General features: G+C 38.6%; 1 protein-coding gene across 1 annotated transcript in view; it reads right to left on the bottom strand.

Annotated features, from left to right (window-relative positions):
• LOC126822746 (carbohydrate sulfotransferase 1) overlaps nucleotides 1-11,678 on the bottom strand; it is a 35,691-nt gene extending 24,013 nt beyond the window's left edge. The window contains exon 1 of the mRNA XM_050551799.2: nucleotides 11,523-11,678. The gene's annotated coding sequence lies outside the window, so the exon portion shown is untranslated. The remainder of the gene's footprint in view (nucleotides 1-11,522) is intronic.
• Between the last annotated feature and the right edge of the window lie 10,345 nt (nucleotides 11,679-22,023).

The raw sequence follows: 22,023 nt of genomic DNA, 5'->3' as shown, positions 1-22,023 counted from the left end.
TTAAACCCCATTTCATTTCATTTCATTGATGTGACCACACCCAGGGTTCACGAACTATTTCCAGACAAACTATGTTTTAATTAAAGACGATACATGTGAAAATACAAGATAAGAATTAAATTATGTGTTTATTTATCAACCACGTGGTTTTCATTTATTTCACATTCCTGAAATATTTCAACTTTAAACATATATTATGTAATCTTGGGAAAATCAACCTATTGCAGGTCTGGCTCGAAATGTTATATATAAATCGTTATTTAGGAATTTATTCACATGCCAAGCCCATAATCGTGATATAGCATCGGTATAAACCCGGGACCTCCTGATGGCCATGATATAGCATCGGTACAAACCCAACCTCCGTGTAGTCGTCTTTGGCAGAGGGAGGAAACTTGAACACCCAGAGAAAACCCACGAGGTTGGACAAGCTACCCTACTCCTTGCCACATACAAGCGGGTAATTGAAACCGCGCCACTTGACTCAATGACAGGCCACCCAACCCCCATACATCAAAGGTGTAATAATGTGCGCTATATTAACTTCAACAAACATTAACACGTGTTGTTATTATAGTATTTTAAGTCATTTCTTCACAAAACTCGCTCATAGCTATACGCTGTCCCTTGTCTAGACTTCCGCCCTGCGCCAGGGAAAACCACGCTGGAAAATTCCGCGGAACTTTCCCGACTAACAGCGTGATCGACCCCCGGGGACTCATGGTTAGAGAACCAACACCTTACTCACTAAGCCACCGCGGCTCCCGCCTGCAATGTTCATAACTTGTCAAAAATATATGACATTTACTGATACCCTTTGTTCAATCCTGTGAGTTGGATGACCGAATGGTTAGCACGTGCGCGCTGTATCATAAGGTCTGTCATTGAGTCAACTAACGGGGTTTCGATTCCCTGGTTGTGTACGTGACAAGGAGTAGGGTCGCCTGTCCAACCTCGTGGGTTTTCTCCGGGTCCTCCGGTTTCCTCCCACTGCTAAAGACCCCAACGCGCCAGCGAATTATTGAAATAAAATTGAACCATGTGTTAGTCCCGAAATGACATAATTTGTGTCGAGTGGACGTTAAACCCCATTTCTATCTCTCTCTCCCTTTGTTCAATCCGCTTCTAAAGTTGGTAATTTTATATTGAGGTCACATGCACGTGGTAAACATGTGTTTATCTGTGTTTTAACCTTTCTCCTGTGTTTTTATTATAAATGTGTTTTTGGTGTAGAATTTACCATGTCTATATCCACACTATATTTATAACCTAGACGTATATCAGTGAACGGATGGGTGGGGATGATTTCAACAGGATATAAACATAGAACGACAGAAATGCTTTCATCAGACTTTTGCGCGCAGTCACGATATCTTAAAGACTCTATGTGAGGTTTTAGCATTATACTAGAAAATAAAATGAAATGGGGTTTAACGTCCTACTGTTCTGCTCTGACTAGGCTAATGAAGATGGGTCTACAGTGTGCAGTGAGGGAATTTTTCCCGGTCAGCGGTGATATGGCCTCTTATATCGGTTTTCTTTGTATTTTGTTTTTGTTTTTTTTTGTTTAATTATTATTTTGTCCATTGTGAATCAGCCATTACTAATTACTTCTGTACTGTCTTGATGGGTAGAAATACACGACACGTGTACTGATTTTAACATGTTCATTATACCATAAATATTTCATACTAGGATCCCATTTCATTCTAATTGTTTTAGTTCCTTCAAGTGTTTGTAGAACAATCAGTCAGTATAAGTTCAAACGGATATGACCGGACATTAAAGATACATTATGTAAGATTTATATTAAGAACTGGCCGTTTTTGCTGTAATAGTTCACAGATAGATAATGCAAAATGAATATATTAAAAATTTCATTCAAAGTACTTGCAGTTATGACAATATGTTTGCATCGAATATTTATTATCGTAACCGTGGTGCTGGTTATTCGAGGCTTTTTTAATCAAATCATTAAATGGTCGAGCCGTTCTAATCTATATTTACTTAAAATCGGAGCCATTCGATCGCATCGATATTTGAATATGATCTTGTTATGTTAATAAATGTCTAAATAATAATTCATATAACATTTAAGACTTAATATGCTAGTAGTATAGCTTCGGATTTACGTGAACTTGGAGAAAAAATCCAAAAGAAATGATTCTTGGTTTTTATGAAAGGTCTATTTGATAACAACTTCAGGATAAGAACACACCAAAATCGCCCTTGATCAAGAAACGTTACAGGCGTTCTAGTTTTCGTACCCTTTCGACTTAAAATATTTTCGTCACTTTATTTGGCACGTTCAGAATATATTTGTGAATCACAAATGCTTCTCCGCTATTAGACCATGACAAAATCAGTAAATTCACATATTGGTAAATTCTAATTGTAAAGATGTCAAATACCGCCCCACCCAACAGCTAAGCAAGACTTATACATTTACTAATTGCATGAAATTTGTTGCATGATGTTCAGGATCGTCACGTGCATCAAAAGTGCCAACTGCCAGATATTTTCAGTGATGGGGAAAACTGTCAGGAGTCCCTAATTGCCCCACTCCACCTCACTAGCTCATTTACTAACCACACGAAACATGTTGCTAAATGTTCAGCAAATTTACCCACTACTAATAAAACACTACTAAATACTACCTCATTATTGCTGGAAACTAAGTTCATTCAGATGATATTCCGGCGTGGTTCCCCCTTGTCAGTGATGCAGGGCGGAGGGCCTGACAAGGACAGCTGTCCAGTCGTTCGGATGGGACGAAAAACCGACAAGGATTGTAGATAATTTGGCGTATAAAAAGCAAAAATAGTTTGTTTCGGATTTTTTCCCCATGTTGGAGCGTCTTTTACCAGCCTATAAAGAAAAACCTGCAATAAGAAGATTTAGCTCTTGCATAATGTATCTTTAAACAAGAAATCTGGATTATTGCCCCTAGTTGACCTATTTCTAATTAATAATTATATAATTCAACTAATTAATACTTGACCCACATTAACCAGTTGTTTAAAATAATCTAAACAGTTGCCTGGTGTAAATAACAGATGATCTATTTTAATAAAAACAATTTACACTAACATATGGGTATTATTTTGAAGGTGTCGATGTAGGAAGAATTTGAAGAAATTTTGAGACATATATATAGGATTTTTATTACGGTGACCAAGGGGTGGGGGGGTCAGTTTAAGTAGCCTGATATATTTGTACGTACACTCTTCAATAGGGTCGGCTGTAGAAAATGCTGGAAGTTACAGGATATGAATACATTGCAACAGTAGGATATGAAAAAATAGCCACACTTGGCAGCCTGGAAAAAGTTTAAGTTAGTGAGCTGTGGGACCTCTTTCTAGTGTGGGGCCCAATTTAGGGAAATTGGTCAATTTCTTTTTTATGTGCTCCTCAATTAGAGTATTTCCTTATAATTCTCATCATTTTATATTTTCGCAGTTTAGAAAGTAGCATCTCTCTCTCTCTCTCTCTCTCTCTCTCTCTCTCTGTGAAAATCTAAAACTCCGGATAGGAATAGCATCACCTCACCCAATGGACCGAATCACGAACCAGTAAAAGAGAACTAGTGTCCACTTGTGTTCATTGTTATTAGGGTCTCACGGTACATTTAATGTTATTGACAATGATCTTATCACCAGGGGCACGGTCTTATCTTGCCATAGAAATTATAATCTTAGAAAATTTATAATGTTCTTGATAAGAAAGTTTCGAGTATCGACTCCAACGATAGACCGCCTATTAATAAACTAATAAAATATTAATTTGACGTGAATTGACTATAAAACGGTTACCATATAATCGAGTGCAAACATTTGAGAAGTATCTGGCAAACAAAGGATGCGTTGTAAATTTCAGAGAGCCCATGATCGTATAATAGCGACTTGATAACCTGTTGAGCAAAAGACACAGAAATAATTATGTTTTGACTTTCTTAGAAAATTTGAAATTCTCGCTTTAACGTCCGTCTCGCTCGCTCTCTCCCCCCCCCCCCTCTCTCTCTCTCTCTCTCTCTCACTCTCTCTTGCGCGCTTAACGTCCGCTGGTAATATCGCAGACAAATAACATGAATTCAATAACAGGAGGGCTTAATATATTTGTTAAGGCCAGCTCAATTTTCGTCAAGTGTCATGAAATGTAAATAAGGTTAGGGCACGTGATTGTTGGCGAGATTGTAGGTTAGGGTAAGGTCAAGGGTCAGGGTTGGGATTAGCGCTAACCCTGTTTACATCTCGTGACCTTTGAGCAAACTTGAAGTTGGCCTTATCAATTAGACCTAGCCATAAATGGAGATTATATTTATAAAATGGTCGCAATAGGCTTCCATAAATATTTGTCTTAAGCGTCATATAAACCATCAATGAACTTGATTGACTACATGTTAATTAATTACGGTCACGTGATAAGTTGTAATGGCTTCTGTTGAGGTGACGCTATAAGATAGGTTCTCCTTAATAATAATTTGAGATTATTTAATATTAAATATTTTTATACAATACAAATTATCGTCTTGTCCTTCAGTTGGGACAAAAGCGAAGTCCCGCGTACACATTGACGTGCACGTAAAGGAGGCCTTGAGAGGCTGAAATGCAGCTGCCTGGGTCAAAATGTCCGGAGCAGCACACTGCATGGCGGATGTCCGTCTTCATTGGCCAGCTGGTACTGAAAGATAGGAGGGAGCCACCGTGGCTCAGTGGGTAGGACGTCGGCTCTCTAACCTGGACGTCCCGACGTCTTCGATCCCGGTGTTGGCCGAGAAAATTCATTGGGCATGGCAAGGTACAATGTATAGTCGTTTGGATGTCACAAAAACAGAAGTCCCGTGTACATATTGCCGTCCACGTCAAAAAAAACCCTCATTGACAGTTGAAATGTGATATACTAGTAGGTCGTAGTTCAAAATTTCCTCATAGCACACTCACTCATTTTAAATTTCTCAAGTACATGTAAGTGGTTTATAGCCAACTAACAGGCATATCACCCGTCTCCTCGTACAAGGAATATAATAAACAGATCTGCTATATTATAAAATAATACGTTATATACAAACTATTTAGGACAAATGAAAAAGCGGAAGTGCTTGTTTATAACATGATTATTCATTATTCAGAAGATAAAATCTCTTTAAATATTAAAACGACTGGAGACAACAAAGTATATAAAACATCTAAACAGATCTGCTATGTACATACTATAAAATGATGGTGACGGTCATATAAAGTAAATAAGTTATATACAAATGAAATAAGAGGAGGTGCTGGTTTGTAACATGATTTAAAATTAATAAATTAAAATCAAATATTGAAACGTCTGGTGACAACAAAGTATCCATGTATTTATACCAAATAGAGACGATTTAATTCATTACTGATGTAATGGTAAAAGATTTATTATGTTTTTTCGTGTATGCATCTAAATGCTATCTTGTGTTTTCACTCTCACTATCCTTCGGAGTTATTTCAGTTAATGGTAATTTCTGTTTTAGGGTTTATCTCAGGGGGTAATGGATGCTAAAATATTCTTCAATTGATTTAGTTATTTACTGGCGATGTTTAATTAAAGATTTCATGCGCTACATTAATCCCTTGCAAAGTGTTGCTTCATCCCTCAAATGAAATGAAATGGGGTTTAACGTCCTACTGTTCTGCTCCTATACTGGGCTAATGAAGACGGGCATATGCCATACAGTGTGCAATGAGGGACATTTTGCCCGGACAGCGGCACTATCGCCTACTCTTATATCGAATTCCAATTGTCAAGGGTTCTTTTACGTGCACACAAATGTGTACACGGGGCCTCGTTTTTTTGTCCCATCCGAACGACTAGACAGCTGTCCTTGCCAGGCCCTCTGTCCTGCATCACTGACAAGGGGAAACCACGCCGGAAAATCTGTATGAACTTTCTCGGCCAATGCACGGATCGAACACCTGACTTTCTGGCTAATGAGCCAGCGTCTTACCCACTTAGCCACCGTGATCCCAAATTGACTTGAAAAAATATGAAATGAGTGAGTGTGCTATGAGTAAATTTTGAACAACGACATATTTGTATATCGCATTTCAACTGTCAATGTAATGAAATGAATTGAAATGGGGTTTAACGTCCTACTGTTCTGGTCCGAACTGGCTTCATCTCTTATAAGTATTTCAGTCCAAACATTGTTAATTTCGTTTAGTATTTACAAAGTTATGATAAATTGAAATTTTAAAGATCAATGCTGCCTGTGTGTAATAAAACGCCGCCATCTTGTATTGGTAGCGGAGAAACCTGATGGGCCTAGTTTACATCCGAATGTTTCAAGTCAGGTGATCATTTAGAGTTGATATTTTGGTTTTATTTTTTTAATCAAATGTTACATAATCAATCTGAGTACATATTTAGTGTGTAGTATGTTGGGAAAAAGTTGAAATTTTACCGAAAATGCAAATGATGCATCGAGCCTTTAAGAAAAAAAACCAAAATATTATCAATGGTTGATAATCCCCCGGGCCGAATTCATTCGGATTAAAAATAGACCCATGAAAAGAGTATACTACGTGCAATAATATCAGTTACTTATTATTTCATTATAATATAACAAAATACAATTTAGAACGTAAGTCATTATTTAATATCTATCTATCTATCTATATATATATTTGTTACTGTCGTTTATCTGTCTGTCTGTTCGGGGTTGGCGGCTACACTAGGTCTGCCCCGAGTCTGAAATTTGGGGTATAGGGGTAGCTCGGACCGGGGAGTAACATAGGCCTTGTGGCGTTAGTCTACCACTTCCGGTTTCGGAATTATGACCCCCGAGCGAAGCCGGGTATCCTGCTAGTATTGTAAATAAAATAGAATGTCACGATAAAAGTTCCCGGGAGGAAAATGATGAGAGAATAGGAAATGCTATACGAGAATACATAGATTTAAGAGATTGTTCACCATCTGAATATATATAATTAAATGAAATAATCAACTCTGTATTAATTGAGAACTTGTATATAATTTTATATGTATGTATTTTACTTGGTGTACGAATAAAATTTATTATCATAGGGGAGAGAAGAGAGACATTGGGTTTAACGTCCACTCGACATAAACACGGACTATATGTGTAGCATGCTTGTTTTGAGCCATCCTCGATGTCCCCAGTGGTCTCACTCCGTTCTACTCCACTATACCCTGGGTTCATCCATGCAGTATTCACGTATTCATAATTATTTGCCTATGATCGTAGCTTGAGTCTGCGAACCAATCAAAAATGGGTTTGAGCATACCCCGTTCATATCTTCTTCAGTGGATGCCGAATGCTGGTAAATATTGAGCGTAGGGTTGGATGGCCGAATGGTTAGCGTATGCGCGTTGTATCATAAGGTCTGTCATTGAGTCAACTGGCGTGGTTTCGATTTCCCGGTTGTACGTGATAAGCAGTTGGGTCGCCTGTCCATCCTCGTGGGTTTTCTCCGGGTACTCCGGTTTCCTCCCACCACTGCTAAATATGCCTATGCGCAAGCGAGTTATTGAAATGAAAATGAACCATATGTTAGTCCCGAAATGACCTAGTTTGTGTCGAATGGACGTTAAATCTCTCTCTCTCTCTCTCTCTGGTTGTGGTTCAGACAACGAAGAGCGTCTTGTCGTTCGGATGGTACGAAAAACAATGAACCTTTGACAGTTGAAATTCAATTGCTGTCCGGGCTAAATTTTCCTCTAAGTACACTGTATGACGTATAGTGTGGTATGACATGTCGTCAAAACAGCTTCCGTAGGATTTGTATGCTAAAATTGATGTTTTTGTTGTTTTAAGATGATTAGGGACCAAGCTATCCAAAAATGTCGGGGTTCAAATTTTCCGACCCCTTGTCCCCTCTGGGAGGGGCATTTTTGAAATCGGGACCCCTCTGAACGAGGACATGGCTATCTCCGCCAATAATAGTTGGGTTTTCATGATCTATGGGCTAATATACCACAGTTTACATCAATGATTTTCAATCAACAACGTTTGGTGAAGTAAATTATACACTACGATGGATTCTGGTGAATAAAACAATCTTTAACGCGGTGTAAAATAATTGTGTTCATTTTTTACATAATTCATTGATGGTCGATTTGTCTTTTAGTGAGACATTTTTCAGATAAACGTAGCAATGTTGTTATTAATTTATAAAAAATAATATTTAACTCGGTTCAAATATAGTATTTACATCATTAATATCGGTTTACAAATGGTCGATTGGAGGGCCTTTAGTTCTTAAGTAGTAGGCAAGAGAGAGAGAGAGAGCGAGAGAGAGAGAGAGAGAGAGAGAGAGAGAGAGAGAGAGGGAGTTTAACGCCCACTCGACACAAACTAGGTCATTTCGGGACTAACACATGGTTCAATTTTATTTCAATAATTCGGTTGCGCTTTGGGGTCTTTAGCAGTGGGAGGAAAGCGGAGGACCCGGAGAAAACCCGCGAGGTTGGTCAGGCGACCCTACTCCTTGTCACGTACAACAGGAGAATGTCGTTAAATTCGCAATATTATTATTAATTTATAAAAACAACATGTTCTGTCTTGGAATGCCGTTCAAACATTCTATATTCTGGTTATCAACAAACTTAGTGAATTATACAAACTCCCACAGAACTCCATTTCATTTATTCATTAAAACCTTCACATGTCTGAACTATAACGTTTGGGAACTCTAATTCTTAAAGTTGTATTTACAGTTAGTGAAGTTAAAAACAAATAGGGGGTTGGGTGGCCGAATGGTTAACGCGTGTGCGTTTGATCACAGGGTCTGTCATTGAGTCAAGTGGAGTGGTTTCGATTCCCCGCTTGTACGTGACAAGGAGTAGGGTCGCCTGTCCAACCCCGTGGGTTTTCTCCGGGTATAATATAGACATTATATTATACACAAACATTGTAAGTACGGAGCTTTGTGCCGTACCAATGAAATTTTGGTGTAATTTTAATTGGGCAGTGTTTTTGAAAGAATATTCATTTTGACGTTTTCGTTGTTCTGGAGGTATCTTCTTCCCTCGGGATTCTGGACTGTAATCAGGCTCATTATTGTAGAATAACATATCTAAAATACCAAGTCCTGGGCTGGTCACAGTTCCACAAGCGCTACTTATTCCCGTTCCTCTGCTGCTTCTTCTTGGTGGTACGACACTTTTTGAAAATAGCTCAATTCTCCACGAATTCAAGTACCATCGGCATTAAACTTGGCATGCCCGTTCCTTGGACAATTGCACATGTGACTCAGTGTTTGATTACGTCACAATTCCAAGAAGGCGGCGATGACTATATGTTCAGTTCCTTGTCCATATACATGTAGTAGCCTGCCGTCGTCCTTGCTGTCACACAACGTCAATATCATTCCAATACATAGCTGAAACCCACATAACGTCAATAGCTATCCAATACATAACTGAATCTCACATAACGTCAATAACTATCCAATACTTAACTGAAACTCACATAACGTCAATAGCTATCCAATACATAACTGAATCTCACATAACGTCAATAGCTATCCAATACATAACTGAATCTCACATAACGTCAATAACTATCCAATACTTAACTGAAACTCACATAACGTCAATAGCTATCCAATACATAACTGAATCTCAATACTGTTTGTCTGTTATTAATTCTGTATATTAACTTTATATTTGTTACATCTCACAATTCTCCAAGGAAACTGCACTATTTTATATTTACACAATTTCTGAATATTGAAAGGACGTTTATAAGTTTTAATAACTTTTTTCCAATCCAATTTTATCAATAATTATTTTTGTTGATGCAATAAAATATCAAACTGACTGAAACTGAGATATTAATTATACCCCTGTGGGTTTATTTTATAAAATGATGGATGATAATTAGAATATAAAATACCGGTCATACGACACTCGTGTTTATAAAAAATAGATTTGGCATCTCAACCAGATTTAATTAGTCGATGACTCCGGGAAAAAATAACCGCCAACATCATCATCTTCATCATCATAATTATATCCCACAGTCGCTATCAATGTCAGTAGCCTATGATGGTGATGATGGTGGTGGCGGTTGTGGGGGGAGGGAGGGGCATTATCTATATATATCCCGCAGTTGCTATCAATGACAGTAGCCCATCATGGTGGCGGGCTTGGCGTGTGGGGATGAGGGGTGGGCAAATCCACAATGTGCTATCCACCTCACAGTGCCCGACCATGGCGGTGTGTGGGGAAGTGGGTGTGGCGGGGAGGGCGGGGCAGATCCACAATGTCCGAATTTCATTACTGTCCTAATAAACGATCTATTTATACAATCTGAGTTAAGAAAAGTTCTGTAAATGTATTTTATAAACAAGTACATAAAATGATTCACATGTTGCTCCATTTTTTACACCGTATCTAAAAATATCTGGTTTCTGGCAGTGAGGTATATCTTAATGTATAAATACGACAAATTTCACATTACTATAAAAATATGCCTTTTACAATTTTATTTAAATCTTTATATATCATACGTATACACGCGTTTATTATTTGGTACTCAATATACATAATTGCTTGAATTTTATTTTTTAACTTTATATACCACCCTTATTACTTCTTTAATTCTATTTTCATACTTTATATACCCTACTATAAACTATTAAATATTACATATACATTATATATACGTATATGTTTAATTTTATTTTCATACTTTATATACCATACTATAAACTATTAAATATTACATATACATTATATATACGTATATGTTTAATTTTATTTTCATACTTTATATACCCTACTATAAACTATTAAATATTACATATAGATTATATATACGTATATGTTTAATTTTATTTTCATACTTTATATACCATACTATAAACTATTAAATATTACATATACATTATATATACGTATATGTTTAATTTTATTTTCATACTTTATATACCATACTATAAACTATTAAATATTACATATACATTATATATACGTATATGTTTAATTTTATTTTCATACTTTATATACCATAATAACTATTACATATAGATGTACTTATATATTTAGTTTTATTTTCATACTTTATTATATACCACACTATATCCGCCAATATTACACATATACAGACTTATAAATTTGACGGTATATCTCAAGTGTATGTCTATATACTCAGCCAAAACGGAAAGGGCGAATTAAATTATTGTACAAAATGTTAAAAACATAAACTGTATACAGACCACCTCCATATTCAATTTGAATTCAATAAGATCAACCGTATGTTTAGCAACAACTAATACCCGACAATATATTTGACAGGCTATTTTCATAATTCAACAGAGTAAAACTTTCTATTTTAGGGACCTAAGGGAGAGTCGAACTTCTCGACAATATCTTCTAATTAGAGTTTGAAACAGGGGTATATGAATATGGCACTCTATTTTCAGAAGAGTGCAAGATTCCATTTTGGGGGATCCATGGGAGCGCGTGGCACTCCCCTACGATATCTTCAAGGATTTAGAACAAGGATATAATAATATGTTACTTACTGGAACTAAGCTGTGAGTTTTAATCCCGGGAAACATCACACAATAAAACCAGGAATAATTCCAGAGAAGAAAACCATTCTCTACAGTTCTACACCGATAACACGTCAGTTCTCTCTCGAGATTACCCTACATCTGTGGCTGGGATGTTGTACACACACATACACACTACTGGATAAAAAGTCTGTGTCTATTTATAGTAACGCTGATGACGTACAGCTGGTAGAGTATATTACATTTATTCGTTGATACAACTATCGCGTCGAGTAGGTTTCATGGTCCCTCGTGCCGCTTGATAGCTAACGTAGAGTGTTGATTGATGAAGAAAGAGGAAATTAATTAATTAATTAGTTTTCGTAACGTAATTATTTTTTAATTTGAAATGGTGGATTAACGTACATCCGGGGCAATTAGGCGGGCACGTGTCATGCAGTGTTTTATAAGGTGAATTTTGCCCCGACAGCGACGTTCCGCCTATTCTTTAAGGGATCGTTTACGTGCACGCCGACGTCAGCTTCCTTTGATGTCAATACGTGCATCTACACATACATGTATAGTGCTATTAGTGGGTCAACACGTACATGTGTAGTGGGACTACTTGTACATGTATGTAGACCGCGTCTACACGTACATATAGTGGGTCCACACGTGCATAATACATGAAAGTGTACCTAGTCGTATGTATGGGACGAACATAAACCCGATCCACCCGTGTGCAATTGGGAGAGAGAGAGAATGGAGCTTAACATAATTACAGACTAATATCGTCGTCAATATCTAAAGTTCTCGAACGGCACATTCACAGTAATTTATATAATTATTTCAAGATACAATATTGAAGATTAGATAAAGATCTGGAAGTTTCTCACTATAATAGATAAAAACTATAACGACGTTAATGATGTAAATGGATTATGCTGTAAATTCTAGTTAAACTACTTCGTTCTAAGTCTAGGGTCATACGCCTACCACCTTCGTTCTAAGTCTAGGGTCATACGCCTACCACCTTCGTTCTAAGTCTAGGGTCATACGTCTACCACCTTCGTTCTAAGTCTCGGGTCATACGCCTACCACCTTCGTTCTAAGTCTAGGGTCATACGCCTACCACCTTCGTTCTAAGTCTAGGGTCATACGCCTACCACCTTCGTTCTAAGTCTAGGGTCATACGCCTACCACCTTCGTTCTAAGTCTAGGGTCATACGCCTACCACCTTCGTTCTAAGTCTAGGGTCATACGCCTACCACCTTCGTTCTAAGTCTAGGGTCATACGTCTACCACCTTGAAAACTCCAGTTCCTGTCCGATCACTGAAGTTAAGCAACGTCGGGTCCGGTTAGTACATGGATGGGTGACCGCCTTAACATGCATACAAATGTCCAAAGAGCAACCTATACACGTCTATAGTTATGTCCAGTGCTAGAAAGAAATGTTTTACTAATCTATCGGATGATCATCATTCATATCAACATGATCACATTTCAAGCCAAATTCAGGCATAGTCAAAATCCTGTACCGCGTAATTGATGCTTACGGTTGGCCCCCGGATCCATTCACTTGATTGCTTATTGTTTGAAATATAACCGAGGGCTTGATACACAAAATCATATTTTTCATTTTTCAGATCACACACACGAAATATACATCGTAACTGTAGAATACCGCCTAACACGGAACACCTCAGATCATCTTGAAAATTAAATAATAAAATGTTAAAATGTTTTCCACGTGGACGACACACCCTGACCACTGGCTTCTCAGACCGCGGCTCGGTCGACTTAAAACGAGAATGTTTTAGGCATTCCACTTATTTCAGGTGGGAATAGAGTGGGAATTTGGTTGCAAGAACACAAACATTTAAAAAAACAAATTTATTGGACCACTTTCAAGTTTCTGTATACACGACCTGGAATAGTAGAAAACGCATATGTAAAAAAACATTGGGCTCGTGCGCCTATGTTCGGGAATACTTTGCACACTAACAATATTATATGAATAATTATAAGTAGTATATATGTAAATTCTGAGGTGTCTTTTGAAAATATGTGAGCTGTTTTTTTCTTAAATACAGAACCACAGCTTGCCCAGACGTATATTAGACGAACATTAATTATCCTATTAAAGACGTTTATCACCCAATAATATATTCGCGTGTGTCATAAATTTCATATCGCTTTACATGAATTTGATTGGTGAATCAAAAAGGAACTACTTTGCATAAAATTTGCCAAATGTTTTTATTGTATTTTTGTGACCATATATCCATCTTTACCTGAGCATCAAGGCTCCTTCCCAAACACAGAATTGAACCCAGGAAATGTTCTCAAAAACGCAACCTGACTTCTAAGATGGTAATATGTTTTCTCCATGATTTTCATGTAACTCAAGCTGCACGTGCTGTTCACCGGGACCGGCCCTATAATATGCACCCCCATACCTGGTTGAATCATTCACACTACAACGTCAGCAGCATGTCACGACTCACGACAGCTCAGAGGAACCAGGCGCTTGGAAGACTCGGCGCTGGCCAAACTGCCCAAGCCGTTGTCAATCACTTCCAGGTCAATGTTCGGACCATCTACAGTCTTCAGCAACGCTTTCGGGCCAACAACACCACGGATGATCACCCCGAACTGGTAGACCAAGGGTTACCACAAGGCGAAGTGCGACAGCACGTGCAGAATCCCTTCACACAGGCATCTGAGACAGCACGTCAGACAGTGGGAACACACGGAAGACCCATCAGTACCGATACAGTGCGCCGACGTCTCACCAGAGAGAACATCCATTTCCGTAGACCTTACCGTGGACCGATCTTCACCCCTCGCCATCGACGTGAACGTCTACAGTGTGCCCAACAACACCGATGAGAGTCGGTATTGCGTATCAACTGCAGATGGCAGGACCAGAATATGGCGTCGACGTGGCCAGCGTTATTCTGACTAATGTGTCATGGAACGAGACTCAAGGGGGAGGGGGGAGGGGTCCAAGCATAATGATTTGGGGTGGAATCGGCCGGAACCAGAGAGTTGGTCCTGTGATGTTCCAAAATCCTGGTCCAGGGAGAGGAGGCGGCATCGCAGCAGTGCGCTACATCGATCAAGCTCTCAGACCCCACGTCATACCACATTTCGCACGTCATCCAAACAACGTTTTCCAACATGACAATGCCCGTGCTCACACCGCCAGAGTTACTCGGGACGTTCTACAGCAGAACGGTGTCAACGTTATGCACTGGCCAACCCTTAGTCCGGACTTAAACCCGATTGAACATCTTTGGGATGAAATTCAGAGGAGACTTAATAACGTCGTACCGAGACCAAACACAGCTTGACAGGCTGAAGCCTAGGATGGGGACCGTCATGGATCCTTCAACCAAGATGTGGTATAATATGTTTGACACTGCAATACGTCCATCTTACACATGTATTTTTAAACACGTCGCCATCCTCGGCTTTTCTCAGTTTTATTATTTCTAAAGCTAGGTTCCTACTATCGTGCGATACGTTACCATAGGGTTGTCCCTAACGAGTCCACGATCTGGAAGATACGTTCAGATATGTTGCGATACGATCAACAGGATTGCTACGACTCACCTCAATATATGATAAGACCTGATAGGATCACCACGATTACTCCACGATTAAAACCATGATTTCAGTCGTAGCACGAATCGTGAAACCTAGCATTACACCCCCCCCCCCACCTTCCTCTAGTCGTGAGGGTCAGGGAAGGGTTTGGGAAGGCCATCACAAGTGGAATAGCCTAGTCTCTTTTAAAATACAGATCTACATTTCGTTTCGTTTGGCCAGTTGGTTGGTCGCGTCAGAGGTCATACGAGCGACTTTTGACCATATGACGTCAGATACTTGATTAACCAATCAGCATTGATGTTTCTAGTGGATTACCCACAGTTCCGTGCACCTCACGCCAAAAGCTGGCCATAACAGACCGTTTCATTGGCCAGTCCCTCACATTGATCCAGAACACGTCAGTGATAACAACTCTTCCAGAAATTTTGAACTCTAAAAAACGAAACGAAATAGGATCTGTGTTTTAATCAGATTGTGAATAGCCTCTCTTCATCTAAATGTCTGTGATACAATGATATTTGTGTGAAATTGATTGGCATCAGTTTATGTAATGTATAATCGCATATCGAATTTGGGGCTGTATTAAATAGATCTATCCCAGTCTTCTAATATCTCTGTCAAAGATGACTACCTTCAACACGTGACGTCTCATCACGCGGCGTCAATCATTGGCTCAATGGCGCGTGCATTGTTTACATAAGACCTTACTGGTAATATCCATTTACACTAAAATAGGTATTTACCCACAAATACGTCAAACGTCTTTATATATTTTTCTAATACATAAAAAAAAATGTTTTAGAATTTAATTTGTCGGAGGAAAAAAGTTAATATTTGAGACTCATTAAGTCGCATCGATGTCATCCTTATCATTGATTGTAGCGTCCTAGCGAATATTCACTGCTGATCAATGTGAATCAATCCACGTCAACCATTTGCAGAGATAAATCGGTGAATAAAAATGTATGTTTTTATAAATATAGAAATACAGTATTCGTTTTCACTTTTATTAAAAGTGGTGTTCATCACTCCAAGAATTTGAGGTTGTATTAAATAGATCGCCTACTCTTTGTCCAATTCCAACTGTCAAGGGTTCTTTTGTTTGTCACTTGTCAGCTCCGCGGACGATAACACTGACATGTGGAAGTGCAATTTATTATCTTTATTAGCGAGGAGCGATTTTTGCCTGCATAGCGCCACTTCTACATATTTTTTGAATCTGAAATGAAATGAAATGGGGTTTAACGTCCTATTGTTCAGCACCGACTGAGTAATTGAAGACGGGCATACGCCCCGGAAAGCCGCACTATGGCCTACTCTTATATAGGATTCCAACTGCCAAGGGGTCTTTTACGTGTACGCCAATGTGTACACGGTATCCGTTGTTCGTCCCATCCAAACGACTATACGTTATCCCTTCCCTGGCCACCTGTCCTGCACCACTGACAAGGGGAAACCACGCCGGAAATCTCCATGACCCTTCTCGGCCAACGCAGGGATCGAACACGCAACCTCCAGGTTAGCGAGTCAATGGTGGCTCCTGTTTTTCGAGATTCCTGTCTCGTGTATGGGAATATTGATACCCCACCCCACCCACACTTCTATCTTGTAAGTATAATTCAAGACGCGTAATAATTGTTGAACTGTGTATAAATGTCTCCAGACATCTACCAATTTGACCGATTCGATCAGGCATGTAGTAATTCTGTAATGTTCTGTCCCTGGTGCCAGAAATTAGAAGCGATACTATTAGATCTATATATATGTAAATGGGGAGAGAATAAACAATGGTTGATCAATATACATCGTGGTGAATTAATTAACAAGACAAGCGGGGGCATTTCCTGTATTGTTTGAACATTCCTAATTAGGGTTCCACACAGCGGCAGTCTATAATACTATTATTTTAATTCTGATAATTTTTTACTATCATTTTCTATGTTACTATTTCTCAGAAACTACTACTTATAAGGTTGGTTTTAAATTTCCATGGAAACGTGGGCGTTACCTCGATAAAGCAATTTTGAAACGTGTGAGTCAAACGGTTATTCCAATTTTGTGACATGTTTTCGAAAGCCATTACCAGGGCACAATTACCCACCATTTGTGAATTTTGATTTTTGAAACTTGTAATAATAAAATACATCCATAAAACCTGCAATGAAAAAATCACACTACGATTATAATTCGGGGATAATCACACTACGATACCATTTGTGGATAATCATGCTATTACGCTACGATATTAGTTGTCGATAAATACGCTACGATACTGCTTGGAGATAATCATGCTACGATAATATTTGATGATAACACGCTACGATACTGTTTGGGAATAATCACACTACGATACTGCTTGGGGATAATAATGCTACGATAATAAGATAATAATCACACTTCGATTCTGTTTGGGGATAATCACACTACGATACTATTTAGAGATAATCACACTACGATATTATTTAGGGATAATCACACTACGATATTATTTGGGAATCATTACAATACGATAATATTTAGAGATAATCACACTACGCTATTATTTAGAGGTAATCACACTACGATATTATTTAGAGATAATCACACTACGATATTAGTTGGAGATAATCACACTACGCTATTATTTAGAGATAATCACACGAGGATATAGGGGATAATCACACTACGCTATTATTTAAAGATAATCACGCTAGGATATATGTGGATAATCACACTACGATAGTATTTCGGGGATACTCACACTACGACATTATTTATAGATAATCACACTACGATATTATTTAGAGATAATCACACTACGATAGTATTTCGGGGATAATCACACTACGACATTATTTAGTGATAATCACACTACGATAGTATTTCGGAGATAATCACACTACGACATTATTTAGAGATAATCACACTACGATATTATTTAGAGATAATCACACTACGATATTATTTAGAGATAATCGCACTGGGCTCTTAACTAGTATTTATTTATAGATCACAATAAGAAAATTATTATAAGACATCGTTTCGACGTTTGTTATTTTGTCAGGAACGACATATGTGATGGTTTCGAAGTTCCTAGGAAAGCGAGTATAACTTATGGAATAAAGTCAGTTTTGCACCAAGGGAAATACCTAAAATCGGGTGTTCTTTTTGAAAAAAGGAGGGATTTAATGGCCGTTTTTTTTGGTTTTTTTTAAAAATGAAACCACTCTGAATGTAATTAAATTGGTTATCTAAAAATAGCTTCATAAACAGAAGTAACATTATTTGTGGTTTCAGAATTCCTTTTCTGGCCACGTCATAATCCTTTCACGATAATAAATATATACAATCAATTTATATTTCTGTGGACACGTTTCACCGATACAGGACGCTACGTGTTAAAGGGCTTCGATGAAACCCGTCATTACTGCAACGCGGGTCTAGAAATCTAATTATTATTCTTCTATGGCTGACTGGGTTTTTAATCCCCGGTCTTTTGTAGGTAGCAAGGATCTCATGAGTAATAATCCCGCTCGTATTATATTATTAGTTTCTCGCTTCCGCAATCGTACAATCCGATTTCAATTAATTCTTATTACTCGATTCCCGGTTGTATGTGACAAGGAGTAGGGTCGCCTGTGGCTGCAATATTTGCTGCCGTGATAATTCTTATTCACAACTACAATTGATACAATATTCGAGGCTTTGCGCAAGTCGAATTAGGTTCAATTGCAAAAAATTTCAACATATATCATCACAGTTCGCATGGAAACAAGTAATTATGTTACAATTAGTGAAGATTGGAACACTGAAATCATAATCTTATCTTACCGAATAGTTTTTCTGTATTTTCGAGTAATATAATATCACGTAATTCTGGTTCGGCGGTAATTTTAAAATGAACTTAAATTTCGCATAGCAGTTGGGTTTCATCAAATCATATAATTATGCGGTAAATTTTCACCTTTATTTCACTGGGAATTGGTTTATTATATGTTAATCTATGTACAGTGTAATTTGAAATTAAGGGAGTTAGGCCAATAACTTTTTTGTAGTCAAATGACTACAAAACTTGCTCAAAGGAAGGTCCTAGGACGGTCACCTACTGTGGCTAGAGCAAGACGGAAGACGGAAGACATCAGTGGTGGAACCATTTCTAGGTCGCATGTCCAACCACGCGGGCTTTCTCTTGTACCCGACAAGAAATATGATCGCCATGGCCCGTGAGAAGGGGAAGGGGCAGCTGGGTCATTTTTCCAGGGGGCCCGGAAAAAGAATTGTTGGTATAAATTATTAAAAATAAATATACTGTTATAAGTACTTGATCGTAAAGTAGAAAAAATACGGTGACTTTTCTGAATGTGTGTACCTAGTGTCATGGGTAGGATTAATCGAATTCTGTCAGTCCACATTTTTAAAAAAAAAATTGAATTTAAAACTATAAACCACGTGCGCGGGTAATCACGCCGTGGGGCACCGACTTGTCCTCGTTCCATCAGGGTATCCGGGCCCCGGCAGGTAATCGGGGCCTAGTCCAGACCACAATGATGGTGAGCGCGCCAGTGTTATCGATCACTTATGTAGGCTGACTGGTATTCGATTATTAAAAACGAACTGAAAGAGAAACTTTCATTTTCGTCCTCGTTTCGTTAGGCGTTAATAAATCTCGATATTTTTCGATATTTTTGGCAATTGTGGACCTTTTGCCGACCAATGACAGCGTGATTCGTCACTTATATGCCCGAGAGAAGCTTATTATCCGTTCTGTCTGGCAAATTTAAGCGTTGATAATGGCTTGCCACGTACTGCGATTAGCAAAAGTATCGATAATTCTATCCCTGTCACCGTCTTCCAATATTGCAGACTATAGCAAACATCAGGCATTTATCGGTATGACATTATATCGGAAATTACGAAAATCCACTTGACAAGAGAACAAAGAGCAATCAAATTCAATCAAATTCCGCAACGGTCAAACAATGAATCAGCTGCTAGTAAAAACCTCAGTCACAGCCACGAGATTAAAATCACAAAATAATCCAAGTACAATCTCGACAAATAACGGCACGTAGTACATAGCGGTGTGGATTGACAGGAACTACACTTTGAGTTTGAGAACTAGACGCCCTGAATCAAAATCAAAAGTGTGTGATTTTCTGAAACTCTGAATTCCGGTTGGGAATATAGCATCACCTCACACAATAGTAAATGTCCCGGATTTCGGGCACTTTATTATGCCGGATGGAATAATTTTCATATTTTTCCTTTTATATCCACTCAGGTTTCGCCCCCACCCCCCACCCCCATGAAAATATTGTCGACCATTAAAAAAATAGATATACATTGCCCGTCAAATTTACAGCACCCCTGAGAACACTTCCCGCCCCCACCCCCACTCGTTGCTCTGGGATAGTTACGGCCCTGATGACCCCTCCCCCCTCCCTCCCCCAACAATGTCAAAGCCATTTGGCAACTCAAATATAAAATACATTTTACTTTGACATTTGGTTTAACTTGATGGACTTGAAATGAATGACGGAGTCATGGCGGTTTAAGTAAGATAATATAGCGCCAAAATATAGAGGAATGGTGTATTGACCTTATCTCAAAATTTCAGCTCAAAATTTTGAGTCGTTTGGACGTGACCGTCAAAACTGCTTATCCGGACACGTAACACTTTTAAGATTTCGGGTCAATTTTTCGCTGGGAGACCTGATAATCGATTGCCGTTCCTTTAGAGGTCTATACAGCGAATGACCCAAATGCTGTACTTGATAACGAAAGGCAAATGTCACCTACACATTAATTTTATACAAAAAATGTCTGGTTTTATCTAGACACCGCATAATACAGCTTGGGACACTGGTCTCCATTAACAGATGAAGACTGACGGGTTTCAGATATTTGAAAACTTATCACAAATATTGAGTTAGTTGCTCAGTCCTCAGGAAGAGGACTTTCATGGATTTTCAAACAAAATTAAACAGTTTTATTCTCCAAAAAATTATCGGGATTAGCCCTTTAACGTCCTACTGTTCTGCTACAGTGTGGTATGAGGGAAATTTTTGCCCGGACAGCGGCACTACGGCCTACTCTTACATCGAATTCCAACTGTCAAGGGATCTTTTACGTGCACGCCAATGTGTACACGGGACTTCGGTTTTTCGTCCCATCCGAACGACTAGACAAGCCCTCCGTCCTGCATCACTGACAAGGGGGATCAGTAGGACGTTAAACCCCATTTCATTTCATCTTATTTCTTATTATTTTAATCAAGTGAAATTTGTCGATCTTGTTAATGATATCATTACGTCATCAGAAGATGAAATAACAACACGTCACCAGCTGCGGCTGAGCATTCTGCACACGGAGAGATCTTCCCTGAATGGCCGCCATATCCAAACATTAGTAGCCTGTTTTGTTAATGCAGTTCTAATCCGTTTTACGTATTTCTTGCACACAAATTCTAGATAAACATTATCAGTTTTATTATTAAATGGAAGCAGAATAAATACTTCTCATAATTCTAGATGTAGGCCTATACTTAGTGTTTTCGATTACGTGGGTGGGGGTGGGGGTGGATGGCCAAATGGTTAGCGCGTGCGTGTGTATCATAAGGTCGGTCATTGAGTCAATTGGGGTGGTTTCGATTCCCCGGTTGTAGGTGACAAGGAGTAGGGTCGCCTGTCCAACCTCGTGGGTTTTCTCCGGGTCCTCTGGTCTCCCCCCACTACTAAATATCCCTATACGCCCAAGCGAATTATTTAAAGAAAATTGAACCATGTGTTAATCCCGAAATTACCTAGTTTGTGTCGAGTGAACATTACCCCCCCCCCCCCTCTCCATCTCTCTTTTCGATTAAAATCGCCGAAGTAGGAATTAAAATGTCGGTCAGTCTGCTACATGTCTGTTCTCGAACACAGCTAATTGTAAGTT

This window comes from Patella vulgata, chromosome 5 (assembly GCF_932274485.2).
Source record: "Patella vulgata chromosome 5, xgPatVulg1.2, whole genome shotgun sequence".
NCBI classification, from domain to species: Eukaryota; Metazoa; Mollusca; class Gastropoda; family Patellidae; genus Patella; species Patella vulgata.
Note: the sequence above shows the minus strand (reverse complement) of the source record. Positions and strands in the feature narration are given on the sequence as shown.